The sequence below is a fragment of the Triticum dicoccoides genome, chromosome 5A, assembly GCF_002162155.2.
Source record: "Triticum dicoccoides isolate Atlit2015 ecotype Zavitan chromosome 5A, WEW_v2.0, whole genome shotgun sequence".
Classification (NCBI taxonomy): domain Eukaryota; kingdom Viridiplantae; phylum Streptophyta; class Magnoliopsida; order Poales; family Poaceae; genus Triticum; species Triticum dicoccoides.
Window position 1 is genome coordinate 601,187,253 of NC_041388.1, and position 8,220 is coordinate 601,195,472.

Here is an 8,220-nt window from a genome sequence, read left to right on the forward strand (position 1 = left end):
AGCGCTTCCACCAGGGCATCGGGAAGGGGGGAGGGCAAGGGAGGGGCTTATGGGGGGCCGCGGACGAAACCCTAGCTAGTGGCCACAGTGGTAATGGCGGGGTGGGGGTGGGGGGAGGGGGGGAGGGGATCGGTGGCTGGAGACGACGACCCCCGCCATTTTGGCTTTTGTTTTCTCCTTTCTCGCGAGGGGGGGAGGGACCGGGCGGGGAGTTGGTTTGCTCTCTCGGCTATTCTTTTTTCCTCCACTCAGGTTTGGCCGGGGCCACGCGGCTTGGGGAAGAAGTCCAGCGAGTCAATGTCTCCGGTTACACGTCGCGCACTGCACGCGGCCTGCCCTTCCTTCCCCGTTCCGTTGAGTTTCTCCGTTTCTTCCGTCTGCCTACTCGCTTCCGTTTGGCCTGACGGTCTTTTCTTACAAGTAAATTGCACACATTTTTTTCTCTCTTGATTGATGATGTGATGAAGAACGCAAGCGTTTCATCACCTTGTTGACACGGGTGCACCGGAGATGTCAATCGGGACGCATCGGAGAAGTCTTCGGACGCTGATTGGCTGACTTTGAGTGTTGACTTTGTCCTCTCATGGATGCACGATACAATACAATATATGTCCCATTTCGGTACGGCGTGGCATAGGCACCGTTGATCAGCCCTGTTTTACAGCCAGATGCATGAGGTAAATATTGATTTCATATCTATAAGGGCATTCGTACTGCCTCGGTTCTTTTTTGGGGTATCCTTCTCGTGTGATTAACATACTCTTAATGATCCTTTAAAAACATATTTTTAAGTTGGGTGTGTCTAGGGCATATCTAGATGTGCTCTAGTTATTGCACATCTAAATAAGTGAATTAAGCATAAAAAGAAAAAGAAAAAAGAGAAAGAAAATATTCACACGAATATCAATGTAAGATCAATGACATATGACTTAGATGTGCAATACTTATGGCACATCTAGATGTGCTTTAACAAAACTGTATTTTTAATGGTGATTTGAAACACTCCGGCGAAAATAAAGTAATTTCAGCACCACCACTATGCACTGACTTACGGATTGTTTTCAGTCAAGAAAGTCAAGATTAGGATGATATGGAGTAAGTTTTGTCAACCAAACATTAGGGCGAAACTTGATACTTCTAGTAGCTTTGCTCCAGCACGGCGCTGCACTTCACACATCCATCTCAAGATATCTGATGTCAAGCGAAAATACATAAAATAGTAGCAGAGAATCAGCAAAGATGAACACATGTTTTTAATGTAAAAAAAACCCTCAAGTTGAGAGTAAATCCACGGGCCGAAACCGCTCAAATCGTCTGCCACTATAATCAAGTGTGAAATGCAACAAGTTTCTTCTCTAGATAGCACTAAGGACTCTCATACATCAAGATCTCTCAACATTGAAGAACCATATATTTAGGGCTCAAAAGGTAGGGATTGGAATAATCTCACCAAGATGATAGAAACACACCTTGAAGGAGACAAGGTTCTTGACTTCACAACATTGGGAGGAGCTCTATTTACTTGCTTCCAAGCCCTTCCTTCATTCTTCCTCTCTTTCCCTTTCTCTCTTGGTTTTCTATTCTTCTTCTTCTCCAATGGATGCTAAGCTGATTTTTGTCACTTGTATTGGTGGCCATGGATGGAGTGATAGAAATCCATCTTCCCTCGCCTGCAAAGACCAAAATGACCCTAGGTCATAACTCTAATATGTAGTGGGCTTTGCCACAAGTTTGGACTGCCTAGAGACTTCACATTTGTTATCTCCTCACAACCCACATGAGGAGGATATTTCAACAAATCTCCCCCTCCTGCTCATGAGGGAGGCACTGCTAAACTTGCTACCTTGCAAAACATGCATGTAACTTCTCACTTGGCAATATCTTGGTCATCATATCTGAGCCATTATTGTTGATATGGATCTTCTCATGTTGTAGCAATTTGGAACTCAAAATCATCTTGTATCCAATGATATCTCACATCAGTGTGCTTGGTTCGGGAGTGATAGCCTGAATTCTTGGCACGATGAATAACATTGACTATTGCAAAACAAAACATACTTCTCTTGCTTCATGCCTAGCTCATGCGAGAAGTTCTTCATCGGCAATGCTTCCTTGGCATCATCAACCGTTGTTGTGTACTCAGCCTATGTGGTTGATGTAGAAACGTATGTTCTGTAACCTTGATTGCCATGACACTGGTCCTCCTGCATAAGTCACTAGTTATCCAGAGGTTGACATCTTATGATCCGTATCACTAGAATAATATGAATTTTATAGCCCTACAATATAGGATCATCGCTTCCAAATCATAAACATGATGTAGAAGTTCCTCTAAGATATATGAGATTCCACTTCACTACCTCTCAGTGAGATTTACCTATATTTTTCATGAACTGGCTAATAAACCCAATTGCACGGGCAATATCAGGCCCAGTGCACACCATGGCATACATCAAACTGCACACATCAGAGTGCCATGTACTTTACTCAGGTTTTTTTCTCCTTCTTGCTTGTAGGACACCATTTAGAACTCAGTTTGTGGTGGACTGCAATCGGAGAGATAGCAAACTTTGCATCTTCTATATTAAACCTTTCAAGTACCTTCGCAATGTATATTTCATGTTAAAGCCAAAGCAGCTTCTTATTTATTAACCATTCAAGTACCTTTGGTCTATCACGTGAGATCTTCATATTAAACCTTTCAAGCACCTTTGCAATGGATTTTTCATGAACGAAACGCAGTAATTCTTTTTTGCTGTTTTTTCTCCAAATATGTGACTTTATAGTATCAGGGTTGAGGCCTGCGGGGCCACCAGGTGGGGACAACCCACCTGGGCGCTCCCTGGTGGGTTGTGCCCACCCTGGTGCCCCCCTTCGGTGGTTCTTGGCTCCAGAATTTCTTATTTATTGAATAAAAAATCCTCGCAAAGATTCGTTCCAATCCGAGAACTTTTATTTGTGCACAAAAACAACACCATGGTAGTTCTACAGAAAACAATGTCAATCTGGGTTAATTTCATTCAAATCATGCAAATTAGAGTCCAAAACAAGAGGAAAAGCGTTAGAAAAGTAGATACGACGGAGACGTATCACATGGTAATGCTTTGGTTATGAATTTAGTCCTAATATGATGGGCACCCAAGAGGGATATAATAAAAACTTTCATATAAAGAGCATTGAATATATGAGAAGTTTGATTCCTTGCATATTGTTTTGAGATATAAAGATGGTGATATTAGAGTCAAGCTAGTGAGTAATTGTGGATTGTTAGAAATACTTGTGTTAAAGTTTGTGTAAGTGCATCTAGTGCCACCCCTAGTTGGTTTTGGAGTATCGACGACAAACTTGGTTGAGGGACTAATGTGTTTGTGAGAATTGCAGGATAACACTGGTAGTAGTCCCTTATTGATTCGGTTTACCTACCAGAGATGACCCCTAAAAATATTTGAAGACATTGAAGACAATGGTGGTTCATGAAGACATTCACGATGAAGATTATGACATATGAAGACATTCACTTGAAGACTGGAGTGCGAACACATAGTTGTTTCGTAATTTCCTTTTCTTCTTTATTGAGTCATAGGAACCATTGTACTGTTAAGTGGGGTCCAAGTGAACAAATTCAGAGTGACTGATGTGATGTTCAACCAAAATCCTATGTCTTCGAGCGAAGACAATGAGAGTAAATCTTATCCAGAGCTGGATGAGTCAGCTTTACTTGTAGCCCAAGTCAAGTTGTCGCGTTGTTTGAAATCTGACCATTGGACATGCGTCGGTTCCTTAGTGACCCGGGGTCATTTCGGACATATCATGTTGGGTTGCCTCCTGGCTATAAATAGCCCACCCCCTACACCATAAATTGGTGGCTGCTCAGAGTGAGTGCACGACTTTTGTCATTTGAGAGCAACCCACCTCTAAAGCCTTTGAGAAAGAGATCCTTGCGAGGACAAAGCCCAAAACATCCTGATACGTCCATTTTGCATCATTCTTTTATATCGACATTTATTGCATTATGGGCTGCTATTACACATTATGTCACAATACTTATGCCTCTCTTATTTTACAAGCTTTACATGAAGAGGGGGAAAGCCGGCAGCTGGAATTCTGGGCTGGAAAAGGAGCAAATATTAGAGACCTATTCTGCACATCTCCAAAAGTCCTGAAACTCCACGGGAATTATTTTCAGAATATATAAAAAATATTGGGCGAAAGAAGTACCAGAGGGGGCCACCCACCGTCCACGAGGGTGGGGGCGCGCCCTACCCCCCTGGGCGCGGCCCCCTGCCTCGTGGGCCCCCTGGTGGCCCTCTGATGCCCATCTTTGGCTATATGGAGTCTTTCATCGAGAAAAAAATCATAAGCGAGCTCATGGGACGAAACTCCGCCGCCACGAGGCAGAACCAATCTAGGGCTCCAGCGAAGCTGTTCTGCCGGGGAAACTTCCCTCCGAGAGGGGGAAATCATCACCATCATCATCACCAACGATCCTCTCATCGGGAGGGGGTCAATCTCCATCAACATCTTCACCAGCACCATCTCATATCAAACCCTAGTTCATCTCTTGTATCCAATCTTTGTATCCAAACCTCAGATTGGTGCCTGTGGGTTGCTAGTAGTGTTGATTACTCCTTGTAGTTGATGCTAGTTGGTTTACTTGGTGGAAGATCATATGTTCAGATCCATTATGCATATTAATACCCCTCTGATTATGAACATGAATATGATTTGTGAGTAGCTACGTTTGTTCCTGAGAACATGGGAGAAGTCTTGCTATAAGTAGTCATGTGAATTTGGTATTCGTTCGATATTTTGATGAGATGTATGTTTTCATCCCTCTAGTGATGTCATGTGAACGTCGACTACATGACACTTCACCATTGTTTGGGACTAGAGGAAGGCATTGGGAAGTAATAAGTAGATGATGGGTTGCTAGAGTGACAGAAGCTTAAACCCTAGTTTATGTGTTGCTTCATAAGGGGCTGATTTGGATCCATATGTTTAATGCTATGGTTAGGTTTACCTTAATACTTCTGTTGTAGGTGCGGATGCTTGCAATAGGGGTTAATCATAAGTGGGATGCTTGTCCAAGTAAGGGCAGTACCCAAGCACCGCTCCACCCACATATCAAATTATCAAAGTACCGAACGCGAATCATATGAACGTGATGAAAACTAGCTTGACGATAATTCCCATGTGTCCTCGAGAGCGCTTTCCTTTATATAAGAGTTTGTCCAGGCTTATCCTTTACTACAAAAAGGATTGGGCCATCTTGCTGCACCTTATTTACTTTTATTACTTGTTACTCGTTACAAATTACCTTATCACAAAACTATCTGTTACCGATAATTTCAGTGCTTGCAGAGAATACCTTGCTGAAAACCACTTATCATTTCCTTCTACTCCTCGTTGGGTTCGACACTCTTACTTATCGAAAAGGCTACGATAGATCCCCTACACTTGTGGGTCATCAAGACTCTTTTCTGGCGCCGTTGCCGGGGAGTGAAGCGCCTTTGGTAGGTGGAATTTGGTAAGGAAAAATTTATATAGTGTGCTGAAATTTACTGTCACTTGTTACTATGGAACATAATCCTTTGAGGGGCTTGTTCGGGGTATCTTCACCCTGACCAGTAGAGCAAAGAGTTTCTCCTCAACCTACTGAACCTACTAAATTTTTTTACTTTGAAATCCCTTCGGGTATGATAGAGAAACTGCTAGCTAATCCTTTTACAGGTGACGGAACATTACATCCCGATTTGCACCTAATCTATGTGGATGAAGTTTCTGGATTATTTAAGCTTGCAGGTATGCCCGAGGATGTTATCAAGAAGAAGGTATTCCCTTTATTTTTGAAGGGAGAGGCATTGACATGGTTTAGGCTATGTGATGATATGGGATCATGGAACTACAACTGATTGAAATTGGAATTTCATCAGAAGTTTTATCCTATGCATCTCGTTCATCGTGATCGTAATTATATATATAATTTTTGGCCTCGTGAAGGAGAAAGCATCGCTCAAGCTTGGGGGAGGCTTAAGTCAATGTTATATTCATGCCCCAATCATGAGCTCTCAAAAGAAATGATTATTCAAAAAAAATTATGCTAGGCTTTCTCTCAGTAATTGCTCCATGCTCGATACTTCTTGTACTGGATCTTTTATGATGAGGACTATTGAATTCAAATGGGATTTATTGGAAAGAATTAAACACAACTCTGAAGATTGGGACCTCGACAAAGGTAAGGAGTCAGGTATAACACCTAAGTTTGATTGTGTTAAATCTTTTATGGATACCGATGCTTTCTGTGAATTTAGCAGTAAATATGGACTTGACTCTGAGATAGTAGCTTCTTTCTGTGAATCCTTCTCTACTCATGTTGATCTCCCTAAGGATAAGTGGTTTAAATATAATCCTCCCATTGAAGTAAAAGTAGTTGCACCTATTAAAGTTGAAGAAAATACTATCACTTATAATCATCTTGTTGTTCCTACTGCTTATATTGAGAAACCACCTTTGCCTGTTAGAATAAAGGATCATGCTAAAGCTTCAACTGTGGTTCTTAAGAGTAATACTAGAACACCTACTCCCTCTGAGCAAATTAAAGTTGAACCTAGTGTTGCTAAGGTTAAAGATCTCTTGGCCGGTAATATTGATGGGCATGTTATTTACTTCTGCAATGAATCTGCTAGAATTGCTAGACCTGATACTAAATATAAACATAGACCTGTTGTAGGCATGCCTGTTATTTCAGTTAAAATAGGAGATCATTGCTATCATGGCTTATGTGATACGGGTGCTAGTGAAAGTGCAATACCTCATTCCTTATACAAAGAAATTATGCATGATATTGCACCTACTTAGATAGAAGAGATAGATGTTACAATTAAGCTTGCCAATAGAGATACTATTTCACCAGTTGGGATTGTTAGAGATGTTGAAGTCTTGTGTGGGAAAGTTAAATATCCTGCTGATTTTCTTGTTCTTGGTTCCCCACAAGATGACTTTTGTCCCATTATATTTGGTAGTCCTATTGGAAATACGCCCTAGAGGCAATAATAAAATGGTTATTATTATATTTCTTTGTTCATGATAATTGTCTATTGTTCATGCTATAATTGTGTTATCCGGAAATCGTAATACATGTGTGAATACATAGACCACAACACGTCCCTAGTGAGCCTCTAGCTGACTAGCTCGTTGATCAAAAGATAGTCATGGTTTCCTGACTATGGACATTGGATGTCATTGATAACGGGATCACATCATTAGGAGAATGATGTGATGGACGAGACCCAATCCTAAGCATAGCTCAAAGATCGTGTAGTTTGTTTGCTATAGCTTTTCCGAATGTCAAGTATCATTTCCTTAGACCATGAGATTGTGCAACTCCTGGATACCGTAGGAGTGCTTTGGGTGTGCCAAGCGTCACAACGTAACTGGGTGACTATAAAGGTACACTACAGGTATCTCCGAAAGTGTCTGTTAGGTTGGCATGAATAGAGACTGGGATTTGTCACTCTGTATGACGGAGAGGTATCTCTGGGCCCACTCGGTAATGCATCATCATAATGAGCTCAATGTGACCAAGTGGTTGATCACGGGATGATGCATTACTGTACGAGTAAAGTGACTTACCGGTAACGAGATTGAACGAGGTATTGGGATATCGACAATCGAGTCTCGGGCAAGTAACGTACCGATTGACAAAGGGAATTGTATACGGATTGATTGAATCCTCGACATCATGGTTCATCCAATGAGATCATCGAGGAGCATGTGGGAGCCAACATGGGTATCTAGATCCCGTTGTTGGTTATTGACCGGAGAGTCGTCTCGGTCATGTCTGCGTGTCTCTCAAACACGTAGGGTCTACACACTTAAGGTTCGGTGACGCTAGGGTTGTTGAGATATTAGTATACGGTAACCCGAAAGTTGTTTGGAGTCCCCGATGAGATCCCGGACGTCACGAGGAGTTCCGGAATGGTCCAGAGGTGAAGAATTATTTATAGGAAGTCAAGTTTCGGCCATCGGGAAAGTTTCGGGGGTACTCGGTATTGTACCGGGACCATCGGAAGGGTCCCGGGGGTCCCCCGAAACCCTAGCCCTCTTCTTCCTCCGTGCGCCGGACAACGTCCGCCGGCGCCGGACGTGTCCGCTGCACCCGCCGCCACCACGTGGCACCTCCCCATACGCCCGGCCGCCTCTCTCCGCCGCCGGCCCGCC

The 8,220-nt window shown here is 42.7% G+C and overlaps 1 protein-coding gene across 1 annotated transcript in view; it reads right to left on the reverse strand.

The window, feature by feature from the left end:
• Positions 1 to 8,220, reverse strand: part of LOC119300116 (mitogen-activated protein kinase kinase kinase 5-like) — a 74,374-nt gene that overhangs the window by 8,689 nt on the left and 57,465 nt on the right. The window lies entirely within an intron of this gene.